This window comes from Perca flavescens, chromosome 4 (assembly GCF_004354835.1).
Source record: "Perca flavescens isolate YP-PL-M2 chromosome 4, PFLA_1.0, whole genome shotgun sequence".
Classification (NCBI taxonomy): Eukaryota; Metazoa; Chordata; class Actinopteri; order Perciformes; family Percidae; genus Perca; species Perca flavescens.
The window spans coordinates 3642421-3662488 of NC_041334.1; the positions used below are offsets into that span (position 1 = coordinate 3642421).

At 40.5% G+C, this 20068-nt stretch overlaps 2 long non-coding RNA genes across 2 annotated transcripts; both read right to left on the reverse strand.

The window, feature by feature from the left end:
- Positions 1 to 6850: 6850 nt before the first annotated feature.
- On the reverse strand, positions 6851 to 12703 carry LOC114554637 (uncharacterized). The gene is made up of 3 exons (XR_003692445.1): positions 12637 to 12703; positions 10818 to 11099; positions 6851 to 6928 (listed from the first exon to the last, which is right to left on the reverse strand). It is a non-coding gene; the product is annotated as an uncharacterized LOC114554637 (long non-coding RNA).
- A 1262-nt stretch (positions 12704 to 13965) lies between these two features.
- Positions 13966 to 18319, reverse strand: LOC114554636 (uncharacterized). Its single transcript, XR_003692444.1, has 4 exons — positions 17966 to 18319; positions 17742 to 17769; positions 14883 to 15546; positions 13966 to 14846 (listed from the first exon to the last, which is right to left on the reverse strand). It is a non-coding gene; the product is annotated as an uncharacterized LOC114554636 (long non-coding RNA).
- Between the last annotated feature and the right edge of the window lie 1749 nt (positions 18320 to 20068).

Here is a 20068-nt window from a genome sequence, read left to right on the forward strand (position 1 = left end):
TCCTAAACCGATTCTTGAAAAACAGAAAAATGACATAAAAGAAAGGCTTTTTATGGAAAATTTTAAATTGAAAATTATTTAAATGTAACAATATATTAACGTTTTAAAGTACTTAAATATATAATAAGTAAACCTCAGTCACCTAACACACAACTACAATAATTTAACAAATAACAATTACACTATTAATAAGTAACAACAAAATAAATGTTGAGTTGGTATGCCAACCAGCTTCAAACTTTAGCAGTTCTTTTGCAGAAAAATGACCATATTTGTCTTCTCTGGTGAGATAGGACACCTCTCCTGACTTATGGCATGTCCTGCACAGGAGACGGTGTCCAAGAGGTCTGTACACCCAGGGAGGAGTTTGAAAGGGCAGACTCCCCCACCACCAGGCTACAGGGTCTTGTCCTGAACGATAGACTAGCAGAGCAAGTGGAATATGTTTACTAGTGATCACGTGTAGTCAGTGAATGGTTAATATGCTTTCACGTCTGTTTTGGTGAGCCCAGAGGGAACATATGGCATTTTAAAGTAGCCTACATTTACGGTAGACTACAGAGAAAGTGTGATTTTTTGAAGTCCGTTTCGGAGTGTGTACAAAAAGCCGTCTATCAGCTGTGATAGTAGAGTCATGATGGAGAATAGCGCTGACACGCGCTTCACACCGCGAGCGGGCACGTGCACCACTCGGCAGAAAAGGGAGAAAGAAAAAAAGAGTCTGGCGCTGTCTGGAGCGACAGACGGAAAATATTTCAGTCAGAACCGAAATTCACGTTCTAATCCGGTCCGAATACTACCGTTTGCGTAGGAACCGGTACCATAGTGGAACAGTATCGTTTTTCTTCCCAGTCAATCAGTTATGTAGCCTAGGCTACTTACTATCTTATCCGTCCTCATGTCACTAACGTCACCCATCTATGCTCTTAGACCCCAGCAGATTATTTGTGTCAATTAAGTTTTTTGCAAATGGCATTTGTCTTTACAACATTGGTGATGCGGAGCATTTTAGTAAAGCCACTGTAGCAAAGCGCCGTCAGAAGAGTGTGACTCGCTCTGAAACGTGTTTTAAATGTTTTTAAAATGAGTTCTACAGTATTGCAGGAAATGATGTAAACGCTTTGAAATAAAAGATTATGGATTATAATTAGGGCTGTCAAATGATTTAACTTAATTTAATCATGATTAATCGCTGAATTTCTATAGTTAATTGCAATTAATCGCATGTTTTATCACATGATTAAAATTCTATTATTTTGCATTTCAGAACTGTTTTTAAGTACATATTAACAATGGAAACCAGTGTATCTTTATTGGGAATCAAATGAATGCAAAGAAAGCTACTTTATGAACTTTGTATTAGTTTATTATTTATTTACTGTAAACAAAAGAAGAAAAAAGAAGAAAAAAAGGGTACTAAAGAACAGTCAGGAACTTGTTAATTGTTAAGGCCATGGTCAAAATTAAGTTGGCGAGTAGCATTCTCCAAAATAGTTGTTTGCCTGAGCCCACCAGCATCAACCTGAGTCACGTTAACTGGACTATGCTTAGCTCGTAGGTGGTAGCTCAAGCTTGACGTGCTTCGGTGATATTTTAATTCGGCTTTACACAATGTGCATTTGGCTTTCTACTTGTCTAGGAGCCGTCTGGGAGTTTTGGAAAATAAAAAGCGCCCTTCAGAATTGTGTTGCTGCTGCATTTCTCCATAATGCCTGCAGCCTGCAGCAGTAGGATATGTTACGAGGAAGTATGGCAGCTTGATGATAAGTAAAGGTGCGGCAAAGGGTCAAAATAGTAGCCTGTTAGGAACGACGTGAAGCCGAGTGAAGTGAAAATAAATTAATAAATGGTGGCATGCGACTAGAGCGATTAAAAAAAATTACCGCGTTATGCTTGGCCCTTAATCGCGATTAACGTGTTAAATGCTGACAGCCATAATTATAAGACAGATATAATCAAGTCATCACAAATTGTCCTTTGTCAACACATTTAAATAATTTAAGAAAACAATAAACCTGAAAAGTAGCCATTGAAATAAAGTGCTTGATTTGTAATTTAAGACTGCCACTCTGCTAGTGGGGGAGGGGCAGTGCATGGTCTGCACGTGAACTGTGCCGATGCCGATACACGTAAAAACGCAAATATCGGCCCGAATCTGAGTACTGCTTCCAATAATAACCTTGGTGTGGACATCCAATGAGAGATGTCAGTCAGACAGGTAGAGGTGCGAGCTGCTACCTGTATTTTAGACTGGGGAAAAGAGAGAATTAGTTGAGTGTCGTCTGCGTAGCTGTGATAGGAAAAGCCATGTGAGTGAATAATAGAACCAAGAGAGTTGGTGTACGGAGAAATGAGGAGGGGACCCAGGACGTAACCTTGAGGTACCCCAGTTGTGAGTAGACACGGTTCTGACACATAACCTCTACAAGTTACAGCCTTTGAGGTAAGATGTGAGCAAAGAGAGCGCCAAGCCTGAAACACCTGCCCCTGAAGGGTGGAAATAAGGATCTGGTGGTTCACTGTGTCAAAAGCAGCAAAAAGGTCCAGAAGGATGACCACAGAGGAGAGAGAGACTGCTCTAGAAGTGTGAAGTTGAGTTTCCTGCATTGAAATCAGACTGGGGAACAAGAAAGTTGTCCGGTGAAGATAAGAAGAGAGTCGATTAAAGATAGCATGCTTGAGTGGTTTGGAGAAAAATGGAAGAATGAAGACAGTTCTGCAGTTGTTTACTTCAGACGGCTCAAAGGTGGGTTTTCTGAGGAGAGGGGTCACTCTTCCTCCTTTGAGAGAGTTTGAGAAACGGCCGGTTGACAAGAAGGTGTTAATAAGATGGGTGAGAAAAGGGCGGAAGCAATCGACTGGAGAAGGGGTCAAAGGGGCGGGTGGTTAGGATGGCGAAGGTTATCAGGGTGTCAAAGCATAACCATAGCTTCCAACACCCACAATACAGACTTACTGATGTCACACACAGTAGTTTACTTTAGTTTAGTTGTCTATTATAAATGTACTAGTTTATGTAACTCGTTGTGCTTATGCCCTTAAATGAGCCGGGTGTAACATTTGTGGACGGAGGATGGGGACTGGGGGGGGGTCAAGGATGTTAGAGAAGATGGAGAAAAAACATTTTGGGTTGGACAAGAATTGGATTGTGGTCTCATGGATAGAGTATAGTCTTTTGGCTGCAGAAATAGAGGCAGTGAAGGAGGAGATAAGAGATTGATAGTAAGCAGATCGTCAGGGTGTTTTGATAATCGCAATTTTCTTTGAGTAAGAGAGCAAATGAAGAAAGTAAAAGAAGTAAGTTCTCTGTCTGAAGTCGCCAAGAAAAAGCAGTGGAGGGGCATTTTCAGGGATGTTTGAAAGGAGGACCTCGAGATGAGGAGTCTGAGACTCAGACTCGAGTCGCACTTAAGTCGCACAAACGGTGACTTCAGACTTGACTTGCGACTCGACCCAAAAGACTTCAGACTTGACTCGGACTCGAGCTTCGAGACTCATCAACAACCTTTTTTCATGCAATAATTGCTTTTTTAAATCTAAATGTATTCATGTATTTCTATTTTCTTTTATTGGTGCATACATGTTGGGGAAACATATGACGAGCTGTTTGTCCCCTGCCCTTTGTCATAATGTGCAACATAACGCATGCGCTATACCTTTGCGCGCACTCACATTGACGATGGCAACACCAAGTCCTCCCGGAGTTGTGCCTTTTTTCATTAGTTTTGCTTTCAATAACTAGTAAGCAAACAGCTACATGCAAAGTGTGTGGCACCAAGATAAATGGTGGCAGATCAACAACGTCGAACTTCATCAGGCATCTCAAAACGCACCCAGATAGGTCAGTCACTTGCTAATGTGAAAGAGACGTTATATTTAGCATATTGTCACAAGTAACAATCTACACATCGCAAAATGTTGTGCTTATGCTGGGATCAGGAAAAATGTATATTTATAATTGTATCCATATGATGTGACAGACTTAGGTTAATTTTTCATCAGGTTGTTGTTAAATAGCAATATGGAAAGTATCAGTTCTCACATGTTTGCACCATGGGCGGTGTATTAACTTTAAATACAGATGTTTCCCTCAAACTTTGAACACTGAAAAATATAATACATGATGAGGTTGGGCATGATGAGTTAGTAACACAGACAAACATGTATTCTTTGGTGCAGATACCAAAATGTTGAAAAATACAGTTATGAAATTGAAACAGAGTTCTTAATTTGTGTTTCTTCAGATTGCATTGCAGTAGACCCCATAAAGTTATCCTACAACTGATTTTGATACTGTACTGTATGGATGGTAGCTCCAGGACATGCTTTGAATTCATAAGATTTAACAATACAGTCTTAGGGACAGATCAGATGGCCAGAGACTTGAGACTTGACTTGGACTCACACTCAAAGACTTGAGACTCGACTTCCAAAAAATGACTTGTGAACATCTCTGCTAATTCCTCCAAGAACTCTCCCAAAGGTCCTGGTGGACAGTAGATAACAACGTTTAATTGTACCAGATAACTTATGGTCACAGCGTGAAATTTAAAAGACAGTGGAAGAAAATGTGGCGGTGGGTAGAGAGAAAATCTCCATTTGGGGATGATGAGTAGGCCTGTACCCCCACCTCTACAAGTGTGTCTGGGTGTTGGGTAGTGATGCGCAAATGAAGCTTTGGTGAACTGAACCACTGAGAAGAATTGTTTTGAAAATGGGTTCTTTACTCAAAGCTTCAGTAACAGCAACCTCACCTGGTGAAGTGCCAAGGCTGCATCTAAATTATCTTTTGGTAGATAGTGTACAGGAGGCTTTAAGAGGCTTTAAGGCTAGTGAAATAAATCACATACACACACACACACGCACATGTATACTAAGAATGGGATATCATTCTTTTCACAAAGAAAGATTGATGAATTGGTGTTATTGGGTATTGGAGAGAGAGTGCTTGGCAAACAGAGGATGTGCTGGGAAAATATGGCACAAGTTGGGTGTGCTTGTGTACCTATGGCCAGGGGGTATGTGGGATAGGGAACACTCAAAGATTTGTATTAAGGAACATCATTTTTTCCACACTTTTTGGACTAAGCCTGTTTCTTTTTTTGCTCACAAACTCTCCACATTGAGATAAAATTCGTTCAGAGGAAACGGATGATGACGGCTGATGCATTTATCCAAAGCACCCATGCATACATACATTACATACCTTATCAGGAGCGATCAGAGTAAAGTTTTCTCTTCCTAGATGCTTCCATAATAGGCTAATGAAAATAAATCGATACAAACAAACTAATGCTTGTCACTGTAGAGGCTACTACAAACCAAACGCAATGTTGTGCATTAAAGTTATTACGCTTCGAGCATGCTCGAAACGAGGCGGCGCCAGTTGCAGTGCAGCAGCTGACTGGTCCGCGTGTGGCGGTGGCGCTGCTAAACACTCAGCTGATTCATTCAGAGAATGACGCAGTTGCTGCTTCAGACGTCATATGTCACGCAGAGATGTTCACAAGTAATTTTTTGCAAGTCAAGTCTCAAGTCTTTGAGCTCAAGTCCAAGTCAAGTCTCAAGTCTTTGAGGGGAAAGTTCAAGTCAAGTCTCAAGTCTCTGGCCATCTGATCTGTCCCTAACACTGTATTGTTAAATCCTATGAATTCAAAGCATGTCCTGTAGCTACCATCCATACAGTACAGTATCAAAATCAGTTGTAGGATAACTTTATGGGTTCTACTTAACACATCCCTTTAGCCCTCGGACTTGGTGAAATATTAACCTAGTCTGTCACATCATATTGATACAACTATAAAGATACAATTTGCATGTTCCCAGCATTAGCACAACACTTTTTGATGGTTAGCTTGTTACCTGTGACGATATATGCTAAATGTAACGTCTCTTTCACTCAAAAAAAATGTCCAATGTCGAAGTGGAAATGGCAGCGCCACAGAACAACATGCATCTCAGTGTCAGTCCAAATTACGCACAATAAACAGTTTGAACTCACTGATGTAATGCCATTTATTTTCTAAGTGTTAGGACTATAGTAACAGAAATATGTGCAGAATTAAGACAGTCAAGACGGCCCAGATGCCCTAACCCAGATGCCTGATGGAAGTCTGATGTTGTTGATCCAGCATCATTTATCTTGGTGCTACATACCTTGCATGTAGCTGTTTGCTTACTGCCACTGTTTACAAAGTTATTGAAAGCAAAACTAATGACAAACTCCGGGAGGACTTGGTGTCACCATCGCAATGCATTTTTTGATATGCGATTGTGCGCACATAGGCACATGCGTTACGTTGCACATTATGGCAAAGGGCAGGGGACATACAGCTCGTCATATGTTTCCCCGTATATGCAGCAATAAAAGAAAATAGAAATACATGAATATATTTAGATTTAAAAAGCAATAATTGTATGAAAACGGGTTGTTGACGAGTGTCGAAGCTCGAGTCTGAAGTCTTTTGGGTCAAGTCGCAAGTCAAGTCTGAAGTCTTTTGGGTCGAGTCCGAGTTGTCTGAAGTCAGCTGTTTGTGTGACTTAAGTGCGACTCGAGTCCGAGTCTCAGACTCGAGTCCCCATCTCTGATGTCACGTGATTTTTTCCGTACCAAAGCAACCTTCGGAGCAGAGCTTCAAATGGAATTGTAGTTAATGGTCTGAAGCACGTATTGAAGGTTCAGTGTCAGACTGCCATCACTAGTGTTTGGGTGAAAGAGTAGGCCAAGGTGGTTTGGATCTGGTACTGTTGTAAACATGTCCGAGGCTGATAGGAAACACGAACAGAAATGAAAAATGTACACATGATTGAAAAGGTAAAAAGATACTTAGCTCACCTGGCCTTCCAAAAGAACTCCCGCCTAGACTCTTTCGTGGACTCATTTGTCCTTCTGAGTCTTCGTCTGAGGAGTCTGCCGCTGAAGCTGCCCCTTCAAACAAATGCCAGTTGTTAAATACAAGAGCTGATGATGGTTGGCTACATGTGCTGACCACACCCCTGCTAATGAGCCAAACAATGTCCCTGCTGGTGATCGCTCTGAGTGATAGAAACTCATTAACCACAGCTCAACAACAATGCACACACCAGCCTACTTACCTAAACAGATAGAAAGTAAATCAGAAAGTAAGGCTACATTTACACCAGGGGTCATGAACAAATTTTTTCAAGGGCCAGAATTTTTCTAAGCAGACACTCTGGGGGCCGGACTTTAAAATAAAGAAAATAAAATGTATTTTTACCTAATACGCCTATTCTTGTTTGAAATTTTCACTAAAACACTTACTGAATTAATGCTATTCTTTTTTTTTCTTTTACATGTATTAGTTTGAGCAAACTCCTAAAAAACATGGAAACTCCATAATGATAACCGTCTCTTTAACTAGAAAATTATCTCAGATTAGGCGGCAGTTCACTGAGGAGTGATGGTTAAAGTCTGTGATTATGGAAACATGGTTGTAGTATGCAGCGTCCTGATTGGTGGAAAATGCTTGCAGAAAGAAAGGCTGTTGTCAGGTAAACATGTCACTGTCAAAGAGGCTGAAGTGGAAAAGCCAAAAGCCCAGCTTTAATGATGAATGACTGATAAGCAGGCTATGCACTTGTCATGTATGCCTCATTTGCAATGAAAGATGCTGTTGCAAAATAATACAACCAGCATCATCATCATCATCAAGAATGAAGAACTCGAACATAACGATTGCGTCATTCACATGCATATTAAGTAGCCACTTATAATACCTCCATAGATTTACCGCTCCAGTGGAGTTTGGTTTGTTCAGCCAGCAGTGAGGTTTACAAGAATTTGTCCACATTTCCAGATTCCCGGCAAACTAAGATAATCAGTTAGACTAAAAACCGACAGCTTTTGTTTTAGCTTGTTTGTAAAAATTCGCTATTTGCAGAGTAGAGCTGTGTTTGCAGAGTAGAGCTGTGTTTGCGTAAAACAGCGCGGTGGATAAGAGTGGACTGAGCAGACAGAGCAGATTGAACTATCGCTTTCTACATGTTGATGCCGGTCTACAGGTGAGTGAATTGATAAGTATTGTAGCCTATTTACAGAAAAGAGACAGCGCGAGTTCATCTGCCCAGCGGCCGTTGGTAACTCTCTCTGTATCGTTCCCAGTCAGGTGCTGCGTGTTAAATTAACGCACACACACATCTCGGCTCAGCCGTGTGTGTGGAGCTCGGGCATCGCTGTAGAGAATCCCGGCATGTGAATAGAGATGTAAATACAGGGATATATAAATAACAGAACGCATTTTTTTCGCTTAACATTTTGTGAATTCATGATTACTCTGCGGGCCAGACTAAAAGCTTTGGCGGGCCGGATGTGGCCCGCGGGCCGCCAGTTGACGTTGGCTGATTTACACTATGTTTTGTTTTTTAAAGAAGCATTTTAAGCCCCAAAAAATCTCTGGGCAAGAGTTTTAGTAGCCTGGCTCCGCCCTCCTACGTACTTTTACTCAATCATACTTCATTTCCCTTCAGTACTCTGTTTGGGTTTGCGATATAGTCTTGGGCAGTGACGGACTGGTAATCTGGCATTTGGGCAGATGCCAGAGGGGTCGCGGGCCCTCATGTGACGTTTGGGCCGGCCGGCCAATCAGAGAGCCGCATGATTGTCACAGCCATGCGGCCACTTATAATTTCTCTCAGCCCCCTTTTGAACATCAATAATAAAATTATTTTGCCAAACGATAGCCAAATTTATCCAAACCCTTCACACCTATTAGTTATGTAATCTAATTTGTATTTATACCACATGTGAGTGTCTCGATATCACAGTCATGGTTACCCTCTACAGTCACAAACTTTTACATCAGTCTGTATTGTTTTGTAGCAAAATTATTTATTCAGATCAGATGTTCAAAAACATAAACGTGCATGGTTTGAAATAAAACAAATCTACCTGCATTTAATTTATTTTAATATTTGTTTGCAAAAGTTAAAATGAAGCAATGCCTTCTGGGAATTTCAAGACAGAATCAAGTAGACCCGAGCAGACCCGAGCAGACCCGAGTAGACCGCGTCTGCGTCTTTATGTGTCTATGGTCTGCGTCAGCGACACAGCGACAGCGTGGTGGTTGGAAGTTGAAAATTGGAAGTTGTAAGCTATGGTTGGAAGTTGTTGACAAAAAAATTAATCAAGGCATCAAGCGACACAAGGGGGGGTGGGGGCAGAGAAAAAGAGAGAGAAATATAAGAGAGCACTATTGGCTGATGTTGAAAAATGCTGCAAACTGACTGATTTGTTTTTAAGCTCAAGTGCAGCTTCAGCTAGCATTAGCGCTAATACAGCTAGCATGTTAGCGCTATATCTGAGCCAGCACACCAGGGGGGAGAGAGACAGAACAGTGAGGAATATGGGGAAGAGGAAGAACAAAACGAGCAAGAGGAGGACGAAGAGATAGACATGGATAACGAATCTATGGAACTAACCAACACAGAACAACAAGCCTGCTGTGGGTCTGAATGTGGATTACCAGAAGTAACAGAGATGGAGACCAATGCTGCAGGAGGGACTGTAGGTACAGTAAGTTTGGCTACTTCAGAATATTATATTATCATGGAGCGGCTAGCTCTGATGATTTATTATTATTTTTTTATAAGTCTATGTTTTGGTGCAGTTGTTTAAAGCATGGGAGTTTACGTTCACCATCACCGGGGCTATCAAAAGTGCGTGTTCTTTCCGTGCGTCAAAAGTTCTATCTGCGACCCCCCCAACCGGTGGGCCGCTGGTGGGTGGAAATGCCAGGGCCGTTTTTTGTTCCCAGTCCGTCACTGGTCTTTTCTAGGTTTTCTCCGAGCAGATCTTTGGCGGTCCAATCAGCAAACAGAGGGAGTGGCTGAGAACGATGATGTTGAGGTTTTGCGCTAGTTTGAGTTATAGTTCCATAATGGCAGCGGAAAAAGTTGCAAGCGAAGCCATTCGGTACTTTGTGGCAACACTGCCGAATATCAGAAGTTAAAGCCCGAGCAAGAACAATTTTTGCCGTGTTGTGTTGGTGGCCATAATGTTGTGGCCCTCCTCCCCACGGGGTTCAGGAAAAGTTTGATTTTACAGTTCGCTCCGTTAGTGGTGAAGGAGTTGGCTAAGGCGAATGCTAGCGATGCTAATGTTAGCGATTGGTTATGGCAGATCCAGAGTCGCTCTGGACAGATCCAATAGTTTTAAACTTCAACAGAGTACCCGCCTTCAAGGAAGTTAACACTGGCCAGACTCTCTGTACAAACGAAATGTACCAGTCTGGTAGGACCAGGCTAGCATGTTTTAGCTCCAGTAGCAGAACTAATCTCAGTCCTTAATAACGTAAGAGGCGCAGTATTGGCGAAAAATAAGACGATTTCTTCTTTGTTTAGACTGACGACGAGGTAGAACTGTTGCTGAAAGTAACGTGACTACAAGGCAAAAACAGCAGAACACAGACTAGGAGTCCATCTGACATTACTCTGGGGTTGAAAATCATGGATGTATAAGTTTAAAACAAAGAAAATACTTTGGTATGTATGACCAAATGTCTCTGTTTGTGCCCGTCCAGACTACAATGCAATCCCGGAGTTTTCAAACCAAAACGGGGGCAGCAGTGTTTCCAAAAGTCTCCGTTTTAGGGGCTCGGAAATGCCGCAGTAGTGTGGACGCGAGGCCTAAACGTAGCAAAAGATATTTGTTTTTGAACCAAAATGTAGTGGTGTAAATATAGCCACAAAGTTTCCACTCAGTTTGAAACATTTTGAACTTGTGCAGATGTCTTCATCTAACATTTTGAAAGCTAATAACCAACAATTTAAATTATTATCTATTGAATAAATATACTCACCACTGATATGCACAAAGGTCTGAGCATAAATCTGTTGGTTGGTTCCCTCCTGTGTGACGACACAGCTGAAGTTGTCGGTCTTGAACACAGTAGTTTGGAGGGTGATGTAGTATCTGTCTCCTCTTTCTGAGACCTGGGGCCCCTCAGCAGGAAGTGTGTTTCCAGCACTGTCCTGCAGCTCTACTTTAAGGTCTGGAGAAGCATCTTGAACCTCACACTGCAGCAGCGCTGAGTTGTTTGTTGGATTATTAAGTATCTTGACAGATGGCTCTGGAGCTGCTCCTGTCAACACAATGTGTAAATGGACAATATGTGTAGTGGCACTTCTCACTGCAAACACTATTTCTGACTTATCATTTAACAGAAGCACTTTTTTTTTTCCTGATATAATGTGTTTCCCTGCTGTAACACATATGGCAAACAGGTGAACAAGCGTTCATTGCAAAGCCATACTAAACCAAATTAACAGGTCAGGTTAGCAAAGACAGGCCAGCCTCAGGCCACACCCACAGAGGATGGACAGATGAAAAAGTAGACATGTAATGTTGAGTTAGATAGAGATCGGTCGGCCTACCACTACTACTACTACTACTACTACTACTACTAAAGTGATTCATTAAACAATTCACATGTCGCTATAATGTTACAGATAAATAAACACATTTATTGATAAATGACTCTCATTAATTTGGATAACACCGTCGATGAATCCACAATACTAAAATAATGCATTAAACAATTTACACGTCGCTATTTTTTTCCATTTAAGAGGTGAATTCAAAGTTCAGCAGGGAAACTCCGCTTCTCTGAGTGCACGCGCGCTCCCATGGCCAGGAGATTCAAATCCTGACGGGGAAGCTCTCTGCTCACTCAGTCGCTTGAGTTGACTTGTGGAGTTGTGGTTGCCTACGTAATTGTAAGTTATAAAGTTTTTGGCAGCTAAGATGGCTAGGACTAGTAGTAGCTAGTTTGCAAGAGGTTTGTGTGTGGCGCTGTTATCATGTTAGATTGAATTGTAGTAGGACTCAACTGATCTGATTAATGATACTAGAGACTCGCGACTCATGAGTTAATTTAAAGACTCGGGTGAAAGATCCGAGTGAGTCAGGACTCAAACAGGTTTGGGGGATAAGTGCCTTGGTACGCCACCGATACCAGTCCAGCAGCAAGACTATAGGTAAACACAGCAGAGATAAATGGGCTTGTGGCAGCATACATAGTGGAGGAACTGGTACCTGTTTCTACAGTGGAATCACCGTCTTTCTGAAACAATTAGGCCTACTGGGCAAAATACAGATAATGAAGAGCAGACGTTAATACTGTAGCCTTGTTTTGGACTAATTTTGGGCTGATGGTTACAACTTTGTTGTCATGGTATTAAAGAGCATACAAGAGAGATCTTGTGTATGTCCAGCAGCTGAGCAGCCTGATTAATAATGTTTCCAGACCTCTGCATGTTTACAAATATTACCGATAATTACATTAAATTAAATTACATTTGCAAAAATATAACTCAGTGTAATTATCCGTTTTCTTACCGGCTTTTTTAACATTAATGTTATGTATGTGATGTTGTGTATTTATGTATTTTTACTTTAGCTTATATATAAAAAAAAAAAGCTGCAGGCAGTTGGCAGAATGGACAGTTTCTGGGAAATGCAGATCAATGCCCCACCTTCTCACGACAAAATGGTACACACACACACACACACACACACAAACACACACACAGAAATGAAATTTAAATTAAAATTAAAATTAAATGTAAAATAATTACATTTGCAAAGACATAACTCAGTGTAATAATCAGTTTTCTTACCGTTTTGTCGAGCAGACGTGATTCCAGAGCGAGTCAGGAGGCAGAGACACAGAAGAGGAAGAAGCTCTTTTCTCCACAGAACTATGACTCAGGAATTCTGCACCAAAAGCTGCTCATTATGTGTGCAAACTGCAAAAAGCACTTTATATTCAAACTAACATTACATCTGGTTAATAAATAAAAACTTCAGAGCCTCAAATTGACACTTAAATTCACTGCAAAGTTTCAACTTTACTGGTGCACAAATGTCTTCATCTCCTGACCACTTTATCAGCAGAAGTAAAACCTTTTCAGGTGCAATTTCTTCAGAATAAAAGTTAATTAACTAAATGTTGCACAGAAAGGAGATACTGTGTGAGTTGGCAGCAAAATGCAGCCATTTTGGATAATCAACCAGGTAAAATGTGATTAATACTTTCTGATAATTTGATTATGAAGTAATAGGGATAGGAGAAAAAAATCTCTGGGTTGGAACTTGTTTTAGTGGAACATTTGCACCCCGTAGTGTTGACACACTACAGTAACATGAGCTATTTAAATGAGCTGATACATGTTAAACCTCATTAGATCTTACCAGAGTATCTCCGTGTGTACTTCGTCCACAGAAATCCCACACACCTCACACGGTGGATGTGAGACAGTTATCCTGGAAATGTTCTTCCGTGGATCCAGACTAGCAAAAGGGTTAAACACATGAGAAGGTACCAGCAGCAGCCGGAACACAGAGTCTTCTTAGTCAATTTATCTGCTCGCTCATTCCTGCAAACTGTACTGTTACACCCATCTTTTGTAGTACTAAGAGTATTATGTGTACTTCTACCATGAGATCTTCTCAGGTAGAAGTATTTGTATTGATGACAAACTCCTGCAGCTGAATCTGACATAAGACAATTATTGTATTTAAAGAATCATTAGCATATAGTTAGACTTAAAGGATGTGTAAATACCACTTTTTTAAGTGAACGTTGGGTATACACATAATGACAGAAGTTGGTGATGGTGATGGTGGAAAAACTTCATCTGAAAGTGTTACAGTCCATCTGTATTATTAAGTCATGTTCTTCCACGGATTCTCCCAGATTCACGTTAACTTCCAGCTGCTTGACTAAATATATATTTAGATTTATATAGATGGAGTGGTTGAGAGTTCCCCAAAAGGCATTCTAGTTATCAGAATGGAACTTTATTATGACGATCAATGTGGAGAATTAATCAAACCACTGAAACCTGTTGAGCAGCCAGGATACATGTTGTAGTATCAGAAGTATGTTTGTAGTTTGTTTCTTTTCTCAAAGTTTGAACACAGAAACATCCACAACAGTCACAACATACAGTTTGACATATTTCATCTTTTATTTAGATAGAAATGATGAAGAGCCGCCTGAAATTACATGATGCCGTGAGAGTGAATCAGATAAAACATTCTGTTCATACACAACTCTGATATTACAGCCAACAACAGTGTCTAGTTCAACCTGACAAACTCTTGACTTAGCAACTTAAAAAATAAAAAAATAAGTCACATTACATTTTACTTTGGCTACAAAATAATTCACATTTCTTTTACATGGTGACAGCAGGCGTTGGTCTTAAAAGTTCTGTTTTCTAATGCCCATCACATCTAGCTCAGTGAGGACTTTTAACAACTACAAGCAGCAGTAATAATAATATTAATAATATTAATAAAGCAGTTTATATGTCATTCATCCATTCACACCCCGATGACAGTGAGCTACCATGCATGGTGCTGTCTGACCATCGGGAACAATTTGGGGTTCAGTGTCTTGCTCAAGGACACTTGGACGAGTGGACAAGAAGAGTCGGGGATCAAACCACCGACCCTGACAGCAGGTATATCAACATTATCTTTTAAAGGAGACATATTATGCTCATTTTCAGGTTCATACTTGTACTACAAGAACATGTTTACATGTTTTAATGTTCAAAAAACACTATTACTTACTTTACTATTTTCCTTTCTGCTAATTTTCTCGCAGTATTGCAACAAAAAAATCTCCCAGTGACCCAGAAAGGATTTCCCCCGTAGACCACCATTGTTAAAGAGACGTCTGTAAAAATGCTGCCAGGACACCTCCAACTGCAAACAAGATCGGTTATTCAGAATTTTGAATCCATGGACTTTATATATAAAATATATCCGGCTGTGCTGTGGCCTTCCTGTATATGATTACCTTCCTGTATATGATTATCTTCCTGTATATGATTATCTTCCTGTATATGATCACCTTCCTGCCTTGACACATTTGCTCGCGGCTCGCCAAAGAATTAGAGGAGACACCGAAACGATCGCTGCAGTACGCGGGCCAGTAATCAATAACATGTTTTCAGATTGAGGACGCCCACAAAGAACTGTCTGGGTTGTTTGATTTCAGGTTTTGGGTTGGTCGGCCCTCCAGAAACTCTAATGTTTGTGCACCATGACTGAAAATGAGAGTTTTTCATTATATGTCCCCTTTAAAATTACAATTAAGTGAGACAGCTGGTGCAGTCTTGTTTCCTTTAGCTGAAGATCATAAACAAAATGTAGTTATTTAAAAAAAAAAAAAAAAAAGATTCTATATTGACTGACTGTATCTAAATAATAACAGTCCAACAGTCCATTCTTCACCAGCTGCCTTTTGAATTTCAGATTCTGTGGTAATAATGTTTTGGTCACTTCATGGTCAAACTACAAGTTACTTTACTAACATTGGAGTCACTTCTGCAGGTGGGCTGGTTTTCATTCTTCTTATTTAATTAAACTTGGAGATCCTATTTATGAAAGTGAAAGTAAAGTCATTTCCGTGCTGAGTGCGCGAAACCTCACAGCGGCCTCAGTACAGAAGAAATAGTCAGACGAGGAGTCCACGAAGACACGGAGATTGGAGAAGTTCCTCCATGCAGATTTATCTGAAACAATCACATGTTTACAAGTCAACCAGCTGTCCTGGACTCATCAACGGACTTCAGGCAAACTCAACTCATATAGACAACTGTCATTTTCATAGGACTACCTTTTTATACGGCATTTTGGGTTGGTTACACACACACACACACACACACACACACACACACACACACACACACACACACACACACACACACAGCTTTGAAATAATTATATATTTTAATTCAATCTCCTACTGCATGGGCATACGCAGGGTTTAAGAAATACAGAGGTCCAAAGACTAAGTGTAGTGGGGGGGTTCAAAAAAAAGAAAAAGGATTTCCCAAATCTAAATATGTGCATTTTAAAACATTTGGAGAGCAAAAATTGGATAACAATAACTTTAAAACCATGTCAGTCGACAGGAGCATAATTGATCTGTTATAAAGTAATACATAAAAATCTGTTTAAATGTTCCAATTATTTAATAAAGTGGAAGAGACTATACATGTTGTAATACCTGTGTCATTGTCATCATCTGTTTGAGCTTTTCAAGCTGTTCCCTGAATTAGAAAACAAACTCAAAACTTTAAAACTTCAATATTCTCTCAATCTTTTGGTTAATTAAAGTGTGTGTGTGTGTGTGTGTGTGTGTGTGTGTGTGTGTGTGTGTGTGTGTGTGTGTGATGCTTGTACTGTATTCTTATTTTTGTTGTTTATGCTGTAAAACACTTTGGGCCCTATCTTGCACTCAGCGCAATTGCCTTTGTACACCGACGCATGTATCAATAACCGACGCACGGCAGTCTTTTCCCTCCACAGACGCACGTCGGTAAATTAGGGAATGTATTATCGCTCCCGGGGGTGGTTCAGCGAAAAGAGGAGGTGTATCTCGGCGCAAATGTTATCTGGTGATATTTTGCAGTTTCAGAAAACAATTCCGCCACTGACCAGGAAAAACCTGGTCTAAAGTCAGTGGTGCTAGTCTAAAGTCAGTAGCGCGTTATTCAGATGCTATTTTAGCGGTGCATGCTTGGCCATAATGTAGCGTGTGCACAACGCGCACTCTCATTTATACGGAGCAGTTCCCATTTTTGCAAACCATACATAATTACAAAGAAAAATATTACTGAAAATATGCTTCAGGTGTTTGGATAGATCAGGAGGAACTTTACAGTACAGTCCTCAAAAAGTCCCAGCATTCTTTGTGGCTTGTTATGTTTTACACAACATTTCCATGAATCATGGATGTGTTGATGACATAAATGAGGAAATATTAGAGGACTTAAGGAGACGTGGTGTTGAACTACGGTGGGATTGGACACTCCGGCGGGATCTGGTCCGGGAGTAATGTGCGATGCGCTCCTGGTGGAGCGGGTGGACAGAGATGGAGTGGGGGGAGGAAGAAGGGGTACAACAGGAGCAGGTGGTGCGTTTGGAGGCCCACGCTCCATGGCTGCAGCAATCCTCCCCAGACTTGAGGAGATTTGCCCGAGAGGCCGCAGCAACATCGCCACCCGGTCAAGACGGGCATTTGTTACTTTGCCGAATCCCGGACAGCTCCCGCTGGCGTGCGCCAGGCAAATCCTCCGTCATAATAGCAACCCGCCATGGAACAAGCACGCCTGCTCTTAAAGGGAATGTGAGATGACGCTCTGATTGGTTATTTTCAAGTTACGCCCAAACCACACCTAGCTACTTCAGACCAACCCATTTTAGATTTGCGTCGGGCGCAAGACTCATTTATCCCGCCGGTATCATAGCAACAGCGCTCGAGATCCGCCCACAAAGCTACTTGCGTTTAGCGTTTCACACTTGCATTTCAGATCGTTCAAATAGGGCCCTTTGATTTTAGGTAAAATGAAAGGTGCTTTATAAATAAAATTGCCATTGATCATATTACCTTGAAACAGAGTCAGACACAATTTAGTTTTTATAGTTTTATACATATCATAATATGCCTATCTCAGCTTTGACCGGTCTCTCTTACATAAACATCCATCTTGATACATGATTAATAGTGAATCTGACTAAAGTTACAGAACTAGAAAGAAAAATGGAAGTAAATGATCTGGATCCCACAGTGGGATTACATAGTGAAGTCACATGTATCTGGTTTCCTGATTATGACTGATTATAGGACAGACATTACAAGACTAAACTTAATAAAACAATATCTAATAAAGTATTTACAATAAGAATGTACTTTTTTTCTTACCTAGATTGGTTTCCTGGGTCTTGTGATCCTGCAGTAAGGAAAACAAAGTTAAGAAGTAAATCCCAACTGACTTGATCCTACTCTGGTGTAAATACCAACACAATGATTAATGACTGAAGATAAAACAACCTCAAAGACTCTAAACATGACATATATATAAATATGTAATAAATGTGTTGTCTGCTCATCATGAAAATGTTGATGCAATCTTTTATTAAACTTACCGTTTTTATACTTGGCTATAAGCCTATTTTTACGAATAACAACAACAGCAAGAACTGCAGCAACAATCAATCCAACACTCAATCCAACACTCAATCCAACGATCAATCCAACATTGTCAGACCCTGAAACAGAAGATAGAAAGTTAATGTAAGACTCAGAATGGAACACAGATCATATACAGCAGATTGGACATCTCAGTCTGAACAACTGAAGGTGTGAATGTTCCTGAAACCTGAAATCTAAAACTCTTTGCAGATAAAACCAGCCGTAGGATGAATGTGACCAGGAACAGAGATGTTAGCTCTGATCTTCTGGACAGTTTCCTCCTGCTCGGCTACACAGCTGAGAGTTGGTTCTGGTTTTAGTCTCATTAGTGAAGAAGAGGAGGAGGAGGGTGATGTTTATATCTGACGTCTGTGAAATGTGTTCTCTAAACCCTGAGCCGAGACTCACAGGTACAAGTCAATGATTGACTCTATTACCCATCCAGCTAAACAAACAGCTTAGCTAAGCTATTTATGTAGAAGTTAATGTTTCATGAGCATTGTTGGGAGTAACGGCGTTTAAGTATAACAGTGTTATTAACAGCGTTATTTTTTCAGTAACGGAGTAATCTAATTAATTACTTTTCCCATCGTTGCAACGCCATTATCGTTACTGAGAATGTAAAGTGGCGCGGTACTACAATTGGGTTGAATGAAGCGTGAGGTGTCAGGCTTTGGCTAAACATCAGCTGCCTGGAGAGAGACACCGTTGCAAATTCGATGATTGGCTGGATGGGCAGATGCCCTGCTCACGCTGTCTCACTGCACGCTCTGACTACCACTAAACACAAGACAGCGACAATGGCGACGAGCCAGGGAACTTCAAAGGTAGCGTTCTCCAACTGGAAGTACCGGCACTACTTCTCGCTCATTGAAATTAAAGGCAAGAATGTTTATGTAACATGCACGCTATGACCAGGAAAAAAAGACTTTATCCACGTTTGCCTCAAGCAACTCCAATCTTATGAAGCACCACGCATCAACACATGCTAACAGGACACTTGTTGCTGCTGCTAACCCAAGCCCAAGCCCAAATGCAGCTAGGATGAGCTCCAGCGAAGGAGACGGAGCCACTCTGGTAAAACAAGCAACGCTCCATTTTTCGGGTCAGCAACATCTTTGACGTTAAAGATGTTATAGAACGTAATAGCGTTATAGAACATAAAAAATAACATCACTTACTTTGCTGAGAACTAATTACTTTTACAATGTGGTAACTGAGTTACTAAATCAATTACTTTTTGGGAGAAGTAATTTGTAACCGTAACTAACTACTTTTTTTTTTTGCCAGAATGTATTTATTAAGTTTTGTGCATACACAAACACAAGACAAACAGCAACAATGCCTATCAGAAAGCTATCTCTATACAAAGCAACAATCTACAAATATTTAACACTTATCTTTAAAACATAAAAAATAAGAATAGAATACATAAGTTATACAAATCAGGTGATAGAAATTATTGTCCAGAATTAAACTGCAGTGTCCACACATCTCAGTCATTGTCATCTGTTAAATCCAAATCTTTGGTATAATCAATAAAATTATTCCAGATATTCTCAAAAAGTCCCTGTTTTAGTCCCTTTTAGCACATATGTAATCCTCTCTAGTGGCAGAGCAGACAGCATCTGCCGTAACCATAAAGTGCCTCTTGGTCTACATGTTTTTTCCCAAAATAAAGCTATACATCTTTTGGCGTTAAGCAGACTAAGGTCTATAAATGTACGTTCATTTTTAGTATAGTTATGCTTCTCTGGATACAAGCCCAATAAAAATAATTTTGGTTCTAATATTATTTGTTTGGAAATAATATTTTGAATAATGTCTTTTACTTCTTCCCAAAAGAGTGTAATTTGTGTACAATGCCACATACAGTGAACCAGTGTTCCTCTACACTGTTTACACTTTGAACACACATCAGGAATGTTTCCATTATATCGACAGAGTTCCACTGGTGTCACATATGTTCGCATTAGGGCTGTCCTCGACTAAAGAAATTCTTAGTCGACTAATCGATTAGTTGATTTAATTGACAGAGCTGTGCGCTTTGAGAGGTG